This window comes from Chenopodium quinoa, unplaced genomic scaffold (genome assembly GCF_001683475.1).
Source record: "Chenopodium quinoa cultivar QQ74 unplaced genomic scaffold, ASM168347v1, whole genome shotgun sequence".
Classification (NCBI taxonomy): Eukaryota; Viridiplantae; Streptophyta; class Magnoliopsida; order Caryophyllales; family Amaranthaceae; genus Chenopodium; species Chenopodium quinoa.
This window is the reverse complement of record NW_018743858.1, coordinates 434066-448920: the sequence shown is the minus strand read 5'-3', so window position 1 is coordinate 448920 and position 14855 is coordinate 434066.

The following is a 14855-nucleotide window of genomic DNA, read 5'->3' as shown; positions in this document are numbered from 1 at the left end:
ACTGGAACGCCGATGTACTGAAAAAATTCCATGTATAATCCCTTCGGGTAAGAGCAGTCTATGTAAGTGAATCTTTTGCAAATCAATGAAAAGGCCTTTGAGCCAACCTTCTGATTAATTTTGCAAGTTTTATTTTTCATTCTTTATTTTTCCAAGGGGTGTTATCCAACACTGTCCCAAGTATAGCCCTACAGTGGCACTGTACCTTGGATTGTCTTAAAACCCCGCCCAATAAGGAACAATGATTTCACAGCCGAAGTATAGCCAACTAAAGGCACGGTACTTCGAATAAATCAATTCCTTGGGGCAAAGGGGCCGTGGACGAATATGAAGCATAGCTAACCACCGGCATCGTGCTTCAGAGGGTCATATCCGAAGCATAGCCAACCACTGGCATTGTGCTCTGGATAATCATTCCCCAGCAAAAACCTTAAGGGTCGAGAGCATACTACTATTGGAAGCCCTAGGAGGAAGGACATTGAGCGGGACGACACGCAGAGCCACTAGAAGTGGCGGCGACCCTATCCTGCCTAGGGTTCCGGTTGCTTAGGGCCGGCATTATCGCTAGAGGACGGTTTCGCCGCCGAATCAATTACGACACCTCCTCTTCCTCATCCGGCTCAGCCTCAACCTTTCTTTTTCCCCGACCACCGGCCATTATCGTTGTCTGTCACGTGATGGAGCAAAAAAGGGGGGTACTTGAAAAAGCAAGGAAAAACGAAGAAAAAATCAACAAAAATTACCTTGTTCTGAACCGAAATTCGTCGATCTACAACCTTGGAGCAATGAATTTCAGTTTCTAGCTTCGGATAACTAAGCACAAGCGAAAAAGGGAAAAGAGTTTAACGGTGGCAATTAGCGAGAGATAATTAAGGAAGGATTAGCAGAATAAGAAATGAGGAGAGATAGTGGGATGTGTGGTGTTTATACCTACCAACTCAGGAATTTTGGAAATATGCACCACAAAACCCCCATTAACTCCACTTCAATGCTCCACTCTTTAATTGTTTCTCAAAATAACTACTCACTAAACTCTCCATATTCCCCATTAACTGCTAACAGCCGTTATTGCCTCAATAACTCCAAATATTCAAATTTTAATTAAATCATTTGCTTCCCTCCAATTTGCAAGTCAAAAACCACTTCGTCAGATTTCCGAACCGGGTCTGGGGAGGCAAGTTGTTTGGGTCCAATTTAATCCATTTGGGCCGGCCCACAAATGATTTAATCAAGCTTCAAAGGTTCAACTCTTCAACAAGCATGCCAAGTCAGTCAAAAGCGGGCCTGTCAACATGGTAAGCCCATATGAGTCAAGAGCCCATTAAAGTCATTAGAATAAGGTACAAAAGCCTTGACTTCTCTCTCTTTCCATCTATCCACATTAAGTCTCAAGCAATTAATACTCTTTCTCTAGAAACACACTGTACTAATTTCAGCATCGGAAGGACCTTCCTCGACACAACCCCCAAGACCAGTTTACGTGTGTTCGCTGTGCAGGAAATCCCCGTCCCAGTCATCCCTTGGGCCGAGTCCAGTCCTCAACCCACTGTTCAGATCCGACCGAAGGACCTATTGTTTGTACCTGAAACACGAAGTATAATTTTCCTAAAATTCCGCGTGGAAGCTACTATTTCACTTGAAAACCGAAACGAGTACTTCATAATGATTATTCATGGGGGGCAATATCGGCAATAGAAGGGTGTAGCTACTTTTTAGAAGACAAGATGAAAGAGGAGAAGAATAAAGGAATGAGTAAAGTGAATCTATAAAATATTTGAAGATCAAAATATGTCAATGATAGAGCCCGGAAGTTCACCTCTATTTCCACGTACAAAATGCTGTTTAAAATTGTCACAGATAGTGGCATACCAAAAGAAGAGTAATGTCAATAAAGTGCATTCTGATTTCTGATAGATTGCTCAGACCAAGCAAGTGCATTTTATTTGTTGCTTTATTTTTGCTTATATCAAAGTCTTCAAACTCTTTGAGTGCGTCTATGGGCCCTATATGGCTGTTTTGCAATTCGATTATCTTGGAGCATCTTTAATTACCGGATGATTCGTATCCACCTTTATGGACCTTTCACCTTTTATATGAGAAAATACAAAGATTTATTTTGTCAATTATTTCGTAGGAAGTTATATTTATCTTTTAATGTTATAAGTCATTGTTTAATTCACTTTATTTTCACTTATCTGATCTGATTTAATTGTTAAATTTCATCAAATTTTGACCTTAAGTGTACAATAATCTATAAAGAAAAAATATATCAAGTGGATCTTGCTAGATTCGTAATAATATGTATTATTTTATTAATATGTAATTTTCATAATTTTTTTAGCAATTTTTGTGTGCGGCTGGCCACACCGTGTGGCCAGCTGACACACACCAAGTAACCCCTAACCGACCGAGTAATCCCTGACCGACCAAATAACCCCTGACTGACTTAGTAACCCTGATTGAGTAACCCCTGACCGACCGAGTAACCCCTAACCGACTTAGTAACCCCATATCGAGTAAGTAACCCTTATAACACTAACAAAGTAACCCCATAATGGTTGACCATATGGTGTGGTCAGCCACATATGAAAGTTTGTGTAATTACGAAATTAAAGATATTTTGCGATAAAAAAAACTGCACCACCAAGACGATGATGATTTGATCTAAATTTTTTTTTTATCTGATCTGATCTAAACTTATTTCTTTTGATCTGATATGGTCTGAACTTATATTTTCTTAAATAAGTAAAAATAAGCTTAACTAAAGGCCTAAGTTAGGATTTAAATGAGTTACCACTCCATTCTCACTTCTTCATAATCTATCTATATTAAGTATTTAATAACTTAAATCAAGAATGACACATGTCCCTATTCATTTCTCAATGCAATAAAATGGATAACAGTACAGGCACCAAAATGGAAAAATGTCTTACCCCATTTTTCCTTTCCAAATAAACATAAGACTAAAAATAAAAAAAATAAAAATGGCCCATACGTTGTACGGCCCATAAGCAGTTGTAATTGAAAGAGTTTCAATGGAACCGAAACTTATGAGCACGCTCACAAGAACCTTCAAAGAAGGAGGACGACATACCCCTCCCCTTAGTGTTAATCATGCCTTTAATATCTCCATTTCAATAGATTTTCTTTTAATTCAACGACTTCTGTGTGCAATGAGGAGGCTCGATAGGGGAAGAAGGAGGAAAATAAAACCTAATATAGATAAAACGGTCACTTATTAAAGTTAATTGCTACGCTGGCACATATAAAATGTTGGTCTTTATTACAACTCTATCATTAGATTGACAAATTTCTATAATAAAAAGATCAACTAAGGCAACCTCCTTTTATATTAGGTTGTATTCAGTATTCCATATAGAGACAATCGATTGAATCAAGGTATCATAGGTTGATTGTCAGCTAGATACCAACAAAATATTGGCTCATTTGATAAGGCTTTTACCTTAATTATTAGAGGTTTGAGAATCAAATCTTGCCTTTGTTACCCTTCTTTCTATATTGAACCAAAAAACTCTGAGGATGAGGCCTGATTATGATTTGCAAATAGATAAGAAGTGTCAGTGCATTATAGTTCTTCTCCTCATAGAAAATAAATAAAATAAATGTCAACTATTACTCTGTTTTTGCTCATTTGCTTATTAAATTCTCCTTACTATAAAACTCTTTTATCTACCAAAAGTAAGGTGTTCAAATCTGCTAGTCTAAGGCCATGTTTGGTAAATGACTTTTGGCTTGCTTTTTTATTGCCTTTTGGCTTTTTTTTTTGGTCAAACAGCCAAAAAAACATGTTTGGTAAACAACGGTTGAAAAGTCGGCTTTTCTCCAGAAACAAAAAGCTAGTCTTAGGCCAACAACTTAACTGAACTGATTGGAGCTGAACTGAACTTACTAAACTGAAATATTTGACTATGTATTAATGATTTTTAACTATGGATGTAATGATATTAATCCACTAATAATTATGAAAAATAAAATGTTCAAAATTAATCCCTAATAGCTTTGTGTTTTTTTTTTTTAATTTTTTTTTAATTTTTTTTAATTTTTTATTTATTTTCATGTTAATTAATGCCTGTGAAATTAATCTAATGTAATAGTTAGGCTGTTAAAAAATGAAACAAAAACAAACCCAAAAAAAAAAACCGAAGAAAATATCCAAAAATAAAAAAATGAAAAAAAAAGGAAATAAAGACCCAAAACTACGCACTTCCATATTATTATTGTCTTTGTTGTTGTAATATATACTAAAAAATATGATGAAATTTGACTTTGATTATCATTAGCAATATCATTAGACATAAAGATGAATTTAAAAAGATCGGCCCAAAGGCATACCTAAACTAAATTGTCACTAACAATATTGATTAGGGGATTTTGCTCCCACCAATCACCATCTGACAAGTGGATCAATCAGGTTCCGCCATGTGTCCGTCACATGGGCCAATAGGAGCCTGCCACGTGTCAAGCAATGATCCGTCCACCTTGGACCAATTACGACACGACATGTGTCCTTCCCATGACACTTGGGATAACCGGCCACCCAGGCCCAACTTCCGAGGGAAGCCCAATCAGCCCTAGGTTAACCTAAACCTAGGATTGACACGTTTTCCAACGTTATAAATACCTCCCTTAATCCTCATTAAGGAGGAGGACACATTAATTACAGAGATTACACAGAGATAACAGGCTGATCACGCTAACAAGGCAGATTACCTACATTAAACAATCTCACCTAGAGAGACCCAATCACTTTAATTTCCGCATTAATTACTCCTTAATCAAGTACTAACTTGACCGTTGGAGGCGGAGCTCCCACCACCAGGAGTCTCCGTTGTTTTGCAGGTATAGGCGTCCGGTTCCAGTCTCGGAATTGTAACTCTCCCGCAGGACATCAGAAAACCCCGAAACAAATATCATTAGCTAAATCATATAAAACAAATAAATTAGCAAAAGAACTGAACTAAACTAAACTGATTAGAGCTGAACTAAACTAAACTAAATTGAATTGAACTGATTGGAGTTGAGCTGAATTGAATTGAATTGAACTAAACTGAACTGAAATTAAGCTGGACAGAACAGGCCCTTACTAGCTTTTTGGTTTTGACTTTTGGCTTTTCATTAAACAAATTACTTCTTTATCCTTACTTAATAATTAATAATTAGTTAATAATTAATAATTAGTTAATACTTAATAATTAATAATAAATAAATAATAATTAATTATTAATTAATTAATATTTAATAATAATAATAATAATTAATAATTAATAATTAATAATTAATAATTAATAATTAATAATTAATAATTAATAATTAATAATTAATAATTAATAATTAATAATTAATAATTAATAATTAATAATTAATAATTAATAATTAATAATTAATAATTAATAATTAATAATTAATAATTAATAATTAATAATTAATAATTAATAATTAATAATTAATAATTAATAATTAATAATTAATAATTAATAATTAATTAATAATTAATAATTAATAATTAATAATTAATAATTAATAATTAATAATTAATAATTAATAATTAATAATTAATAATTAATAATTAATAATTAATAATTAATAATTAATAATTAATAATTAATAATTAATAATTAATAATTAATAATTAATAATTAATAATTAATAATTAATAATTAATAATTAATAATTAATAATTAATAATTAATAATTAATAATTAATAATTAATAATTAATAATTAATAATTAATAATTAATAATTAATAATTAATAATTAATAATTAATAATTAATAATTAATAATTAATAATTAATAATTAATAATCAATAATCAATAATCAATAATTAATAATTAATAATTTATAATTAATAATTAATAATCAATAATCAATAATCAATAATCAATAATTAATAATTAATAATTAATAATTAATAATTAATAATTAATAATTAATAATCAATAATCAATAATCAATAATTAATAATTAATAATTAATAATTAATAATTAATAATTAATAATTAATAATCAATAATCAATAATCAATAATTAATAATTAATAATTAATAATTAATAATTAATAATTAATAATTAATAATCAATAATCAATAATCAATAATCAATAATCAATAATTAATAATTAATAATTAATAATTAATAATTAATAATTAATAATTAATAATTAATAATTAATAATTAATAATTAATAATTAATAATTAATAATTAATAATTAATAATTAATAATTAATAATTAATAATTAATAATTAATAATTAATAATTAATAATTAATAATTAATAATTAATAATTAATAATTAATAATTAATAATTAATAATTAATAATTAATAATTAATAATTAATAATTAATAATTAATAATTAATAATTATTGGTAATTTGTGATTATTACTTAATAATAATTTATTAGTACTTATTAATTAATAGTTAGTAGTTAACAATCAGTAATTAGTGATATATAAATAATCAATAATTAATAATAAACATATAATAATGTCCTTTAAGGTCATTTGCATAGTTATATCCAACAGCTAACAACTGATTTTACCAAATATATTTACATATAACAAATGGTCAACAATCACTATAAACAGCCAATACAAACAGCTAGTCAAACAAGTCAAGTTAAACGGTCAACAACCAACAACCAATCACCAAACCGGGCCTAAATCTCTTGTTTGGCAGCCATGCAAGTACCCCAAGTCCCTAAGGTATTGCTCAATTAAGACGACTCCCCCAACTTTTCTTCATAGATTTATCAGTCAAAACAATAGATTTTTTCATAAATTTACTTTTTGTATATAAACAATAAAATATATTTCCTAACTTTTTTTTTTTTTTTTTGGTAAATATAACATATCTTCTTGGCACACCTTCTTCCAAATCGTATCAATTTAATATTTTCTCTGCTCTTTCTTACTTGACCTGTTTTACTTATCACACTAGCTAATTGATAGTCATGATGGATTTTAGTTTTTTTTTTTTTTTTTAAATTTTTTTTTACAGCAATAGTCATGTAAGATTATTGTTATGTATTTGAGCCTTGTTTTTTGAGCTTATGGCATAGCAGAGCAGAATTCAGCAAAACAGGTGTCAGCAGAGCAGATTGAATCAGCAAAATAAAACCAATTTCAGCAGAACAACTCTAAAAAACAGGGCATTATTCATTATAGCAATGACACTAGAAGTTGAATATACATACACGTGCAACTTTTGCCAATCACGTGCGATCCCACAAAAGCCTCAAAAGGGTTAACTATGTTCTAGGAGCCATTTACGAGTAGCTTGTATGGGTGAGTTTTATAGGGAATTGTTTTGGTAAGACTATATGTAAACAAAATTTGCAAATGATTTCTAACACTTAGCTTGCTTCCTTCAATGACATACCTCTATTGAAGGAGGATTCTCATTCTTTAAATAAAAAACATACGAAGTAGAAACATTAAGCATCTTAGTAGTTGGATACAACAATCGCTGACAACCAAAAGTGAGAGGCAATATTATCGAAAACCCAAAATGTGTTTCGCCTTACTAAGCGTACGTGATTGACAAACCAATGCACAAAATCAAAGTAATGGAAACTTTAAACAATAATTTCTATCAATAAACACATGATGAGTTTCTTTTTTGACATCATTGCGTAACTTTTCTTTTTGACAATAATGGGGATCATAATGCAGTTAATTATGACTCTAGTAATTGGATTCTGTAAAAGGATCATTTCATTAATTAATAAACGTACAATAAAGTTAAAATAAAAAATAAAAAATAAAACTTTATTTACATAAACAGTGAACTCAGGCCTTGTTTAGTTCAACTTATTTTTACTTATTTCAGAAAAAAAAGTTCTGATCAAATCATCGTTTTATGTGCGGTTTTTATTACTAAATATCTTCAATTACGCAATGAAAAAAATTATAAAAATTACATATTAATAAAATACACATTAATACGAATCTAATAAGACCTCACTTGATATATTTCTTCCTTATAGATTATCGTACACATAAGGTCAAAGTTTGGTCAAATTAAACAATCAGATTAGTTCAGATCAGACCAATTCAGATCAGTTAAGCAAAAATAAGGTGAACTAAACAAGCCTTCAATAGAAATGGAAGTGATACTGTATATGAATTAATCATGACCTGGACTTCAACTACTAGATTACTTTTTTGGTTGATTTGATTCTCTAAAATAATACTCCCTCCATGTTTTAATAAGTGTTACACTTTAACCGGCACATAGTTTTAGGCAATTTAATTGAGTTAAATAAAATAAGAGGTTAGTGGGGGTAGTTGGAGTATAAAAAAATTGTAAGAGAAAGATAGTGGGGTTAATAATTTATTGTAAAGTAATGAATGTGAGAGGAAAAAAATATTAAAAAAATAAGTAGTGGGTTTGGGTGGGACCATGAAAGAGAAATATATTATATTAAAATGAAGTTTTTTTGCTAAAAAAGAAAGTGTAAAACTTATTAAAACACTGCCGAATTTGCTAAGTGCAACACTTATTAAAACACAGAGGGAATATCAACACCAACATAACACAAAAGTCACAGGCCCTGCTCCAAAAATAGGGCCTAGCTACATGTTTAAATATTTGGAAAAATTGCTGGGAATAATCCCACCTTTTGAGCGTCCGCGATTAATCATCCCACATTTGGGATTCTTTCTAATAATCCCATCTTTACCCCCCCCATCTTTTTTAACGGTCCAATTTTACTTGAAACCGACTAACAAGGTGAACTATTCTTATGTGGACTTGGGTACTCTCATTTCCCTCCTAAAAGATGTCAGCTATCTCTCCCTCCTAACCACCATCTTTAATGTCTGAAAGAACTCCTCCCTCATAACTCACTGCAACTGATCTTTCGCTATAGCATTTAAAAAAAATTCGTCAACCATACTTGAAGGTTCAATCACTTGTGTACGGTGCTTTAAAGTCTAAAGCTTCCATTTTTGGCGACATTTGGACTGCAAAGAACTCCAATTTAGGTAAGTATTCAAACCCTAAATGTCGCCTAAAATTTTAAAAATTTTGCAAGTTAATCTCGAACCCTAAACAATTAAACTCGAAATTGTTGATTTTGCGTGTTGGATTTCAATTAGTATGTTACTTATGAGTGCGAATTGTAGTTTGTTTGCATTACGTTGCGATTTTCATGTTGGTTTATGTGAATTGAGTTCGAACCCTAAATGCTAGGTTTTTGTTATGTAATTTTTGTTTGGTTTTGTTGATTGTTGACTGTGCTATAGTTCCTGTTAAATTAGGTATGGGTATGTAATACCCGGTATTTTGAAACGTATTTTCTAATTAATTAATTATTATTTTCTAAAAAGGGTATTTTAGTAATTTATTCTATTATTTGAATTTTGGAGCCAGAATGATATTTGAATTTTGGTGTCAAAAGTATTTTGAAAATAAATTATTATTTTTGGATTTTGAATAAGATTTATTATCCATTTATTTTATTTTAAAAACCGGATTATTTATATATATTTCAGATTTTTTAATTAAGCAAAAATTATATTTTATTATTTAAATTAGGAGGTTCGAAAATTCCTATTTAATGGCAATTAATTTCAGATTTTCCTAATGTGGAAAATCTGATTTTCTTAGTTAATTTATTTAGTGAATAATTGGTATTCTCTTAATTAATTATTTTATACAATATATATTATTTACACAATTATTTTTAATCCCTTAAATCTAGCAAAATATTTTCCTAAATACTACATAGGGTGTCCGAAATTTTGAGGTATGGAAGCTCAAAACTTTCGGCCACCAAGGTTGGATTTTGGGTGAATTATTTTGGTAAATCGTATTTTTAATTATCTTTCTCATTATTATTTTCCTTAATTTTTATTTCCCATCTCCGAAATATTTGATCATCTTATTTCCCTAACTTATTTCATCCTTGAGTATTCCCCAAGTAAACCTCTTTTTCCATATTATTTTTCATGACAACATACTTTTCTTAATTTTATTATTCTTAATCGCTTTAATCTCAAACTTTCCATATTTCTTTAACACTCTTCTCCAAGTAATTTCCTTAATTCTTTTTACCATAATTCTTCCTTCATTCTCTTACCATAATTCATGCATGAGCTAGCCTATAAATACCCATTGATTCATGGCTAAACAATCACACCAAATTCTCTAATTCTCTCTTAATCTCTCTCTTTAATTTTCTCTTCGCTTTTTTTTTTCTTTTCTTACGCCACCACCACCAATCACCACGACCACCTCCCTCCACCGCCGGCCGCCACCTGTCGCCGACCACCACCACCGACCATAGCTCCGGCAGCCGCCAGCTACCCCACCGTGCCACCACCTTTTTCTCTTTTTTCCTTGGTTTTCTACCTCTTCTTCTTCTTCTTCTTCTTCTTCTTCTTCTTCTTATTCTTCTTCTTCTTCTTCTTCTTCTTCTTCTTCTTCTTCTTCTTCTTCTTCTCTTATTTAATTAATTATTATTATTATGGGGGATTTATAAAAATTACTATAAGTAATTTAATTAAATAAAATCAGATTTCTATTCATGTTTATGAAAAATAATTTAAAAGGTTCATGTACATATAAAGTTGGTGGGTTTTTAATTTATATGTTGTGATTATTTGTTAACCTTATATTAATTAAGGTTATATTTATTTGTAGGGTGTGTTTGATCCAAGTTCTTGAAGTTTCTTTGTGTGTGCTAAGCAAGGACCAAAGGTACGTTTAGGTGGCTAGATACCTTTGAAATTGATTGGGTTGAATAAGCATGTTTTATATGATTTTTATGATGATTGAATTAATTGAATTGAATTATGATTTACGAAATAAAAGCATGATAAAATAATTAGTTTGATAAATAAATTGGAGGATTGATGTTATATCATGTTTGAATGGTTTGAATTACTTATCATGCTTGAATAAAGAAATTAATTTGAAAAGTTGATGAATTGAATAAAAGGTTTTTTTTAAAGGAAAAATTATTGATTTTGAAAGGTTATTAATATGAGATTTAATTCTCAAGTATTTATTAAAAGGTTGATTTTAAAACTAGGTTGAATTTAATTAAAAATGGAGTTTGAGTTATTTATCGGAATTATTGGGTTAAAGAGGTTTATTGAATTATTTTAAAAAGCTTTACAAGCATAATTATTATATTAATCCCACTATGCGGATTCATTGAAGGCTATGGACTTTGTATGACCTAGTCTTTCTCCAAGAATAGCCTTGAAATAGTAGGAGACTAGCTTGGGGGGTGTGCACACTTAGAGAGAGGAGATTAAGTTTTCGAAAATAATTGATTTTAATAATCATTATTATTGAGTTATTGGAATTATTTTGAGAATATTTGAGAATTGGTTTTCAAAAGAGGAATTGGTTTTATAAATCGTTTCATCGAATTATTGAATTATTGAGAATTGGTTTGAAATCATGAGTTTTGGAGTTTATTGGATTAATTATTGGAATTGGTTTAAAAAGCATGTTTGCAAATAAATTGAATTTACTTATCTTGCACTTATCGTACTTAGCATATTTTGCTAACCCGATTTTCTTATTTGTTTTGGTTCACCCTGTTTACCGTAATGGTAAGCTGTGTTGACTAATTTCAGGTGGAGTCAAGAATTGAGCATATGAGAGTTCCGGGAATGTTCTTCACCTAGATTAGGAATGTTGGTATTTGTTTAATTATGAGTACTCATGACGCTAGTTTCTATTTATGGTTATTATTAATAAAGAAAGAGTTTGAATTTCTGATGCAAAGTATTGGTTTTGGTTAGTAGTTTGAGTAGCCTTGCATAATCACACGGCGGTAATACACCTAAGTCTATCTATATGGTATAATTATACGTATTATACTAGTATATCAGTAGAGGGGAGATTTGGGGGTGTTACAGGGTAATAGTAAAATAAGCTTGAAAATGTGGCATGAAGGGGTGTTTAGGAACCTTGACAATGGTGCCTTGTGTTATATAAATGGGCAAAGTAAAACTTTTTATGTGGACCCTAATGAATTGTGCTCCTTTTATCTTGTGGAGTTGGTTATGAAGTGTGCCTAATGGTCGAATTCAGGGTTTTTTTTTTACTTAGTTCTTGGTCTGAGTATGGTGGATGGTTTGAGGAGGGTAACTGATGATGATAGTATGAGGGAAATGATATAGGTGGCAAAGAAGCACAAGGGGGTGGAGGTATATGCTTTGCATGGTGAGAATGACCTAGTACCCTTTCCCTTAGAATTACAACCTGCTTCCTCAAAATAGACCCAACCCAAAACTGTGAGATCCAAAACTATGAGACCTAAAAAACTTCAAGTAAAGAGGGGACCACCAGTTAGATCTAGTCCAAGAAAGAAAAGTCAGACATTTACTATTGTTGAACCTTCCCAAAAAGTCCCTAACAGCTCACTAAAGCCAAAAAAAGATGCTCCCACTAAAGTTATTCCCACTCCACCAACCATTTCCTTATCCAACCAAAGTACATATAAAGTAAAATATGTTATAAACCCTAGTATCACATCTGAAATAGGGCAGCCCACTCTCTCTTCCTCAAACACAAACACAGACCCTATTAAAACCTATGAGTAGGAAGATTCAAGGCCTAACAACCCTATCCCCATTAATGACTTGATACCAGATTACAGTTATGACAGTGACAATGAAGACCCTAGTTACAACCCACTAGTTGACAAAGGCAAAGGAGTGAGTAGTAAGCCTTTCTTTGGACATGTTTATACAGATGATAGTGAAGAGGAGGATGTGTCAGATGCAGAGTTGGATGGTGGTGCTGATTTAGATGACGAGGCTTATGCTTTAGAGGAGGTAGAGGAAGAGCTTGAGAAGGAGACTGAAGAGATTTTGAATGAGGAGGTGCAGTATTAGTCTGATAGTGGGGATGAAGAGTACAACATAGCCAGGAAAAGGGTAAGGGATACAACTGCCCAGCTTATTGATATTGCAAGGAAAATCCAAATTGAAGTAGCTAAGGGTGTGAGCATACAACAGGAGGTTGTGAATAGGACAGAGGTTGGGAAAACTGCATGTGGTGAAGCTTCTAGGCCCTAGAGTGATTATGAAGGGAGTGATGAGGAAATACATACACCACCTGATAGTGGTGAGGAAGATTTGATTGCTGGACGGAGACAAAGATTGGGTCTGTTGGTGTCTAAGTATACAGACTTTGAAAGCTTTGAATGGAAAGTTGGGCAGAAATTTGCAAATAGAGATGACTTCAAGAATGTTATAGCTAATTATGGAGTGTTGCGGGAGAGAGATGTGAGTATTGTTGTGAGTAATAAACAGAGATCACAAAAGGTTGGGTTTCAAATGCATAGAAAGCTGTCCATTCTATGTGTATGCTTCATGGGACACTAGGAGAGCTACAATAGTTGTGAAGACAGTGAAAGGTGCTCACACTTGTCAGAGAAATATGAAGAGGAACAGGCAGCTCAAGTCAACTTGGGTTTCAAACCAATTTCTTGATGTGTTTAAGACAAGGCCACATTGGCCAACCAAAGAGATTATTGAGTGTGTAAGGAAGGCATACAGGATGCTTGTCACCAGAGACTTTGCTTACAAAGTTAAATACAATGCCCATAGACTGTTACATGGGTCAATGCATGACCACTGCAACAAGCTGGGAGGGTATTTGAAGGCAATAGAGGAATGCAGTCTTGGAACAGAATTATAGCTTGTAACTGACACTGAAAAGCAAGCTTTCCCACCAATTTTCCAGAGACTGTTCATATGTTTTGAAGGTTTGAAAACTGGGTGGATGCAAGGTTGTAGGAAGGTCTTGGCAGTGGATGCATGTTTTCTAAAGACCTTTTTGGGGGGGTCAACTGTTGGTTGTTGTTGGCAGGGACAGTAATCTTGCTGCTTGTCTAAATTTGGAAGAAAGAGAAGGGATCACAATCATTTCTGATGAGCATCAAATATGAGTCCTGGCTTAATGCTTTTACTTCAGCTATTTGTAATAGTGTTTTATGCTCAATTGGTTGTTGCTTCATTTGTAATTTGATAAAGTATAGTGCATAGTGGTCTCAACTGTTCTGCTTAAGGCAGAGCACAGACACTGTGCTAGACACATATTTGCTTACCGGCACAAGAAGTACAGGGGGGATGAGATGAAGTTATTGTTTTGGAGGATTGCTAAGTCAAACAATACGGCTGATTAAAGGAATTAAGTAGCTTTTAGAGTTGAATGTGGATACTGCAAGTGATTTCAAATTGCAAAAGCCTAAATTATTTTACAGAGCCTATTTGAGTCCTGGAGTGAAGATTGATGCAATTACTTCAAACATAGCAGAAACATTCAATGGGTATATCATTCAAGTAAGGACCAAACACTTGTTGTACATGCTAGAAGACATAAGAACAACATTGATGCAGAGATTGGTGGTTAAAAGGCAAGCTATGATGAAAGGCACCTCAATGCTTTGTCCAAGAATCCAAGCCAAATTGGAGGCTGAGAAGGCAAAGGCTGCAGAATGTGAAGTATCCCCTTCAATTGAAACCCTTTTCAATGTTTATTACCACTTAGATCAGGTGGTGGTGAATTTGGAAAGTAGAACATGTACTTGTAGGAAATGGGCATGCTTGGCATCCCATACTACCATGCAGTGGCATCCATTCCACCAATTCAAGGTGAAAGACACTGGCCAGATGTGTCTATGCCTATTGATCCTCCACCTTAAATTGGTCCAGGGAGGCCAAGGAAGAATCAAATCAAAGACCCATTTGAGAACCCCAAAAAATCTAGTTCCTTGACAAGAATAGGGATTCAAAATGACATGTTCCCTCTGCCATACCAAGGGGCATAATAAAAGGAAGTGCCCTAACAAAGACAATGTA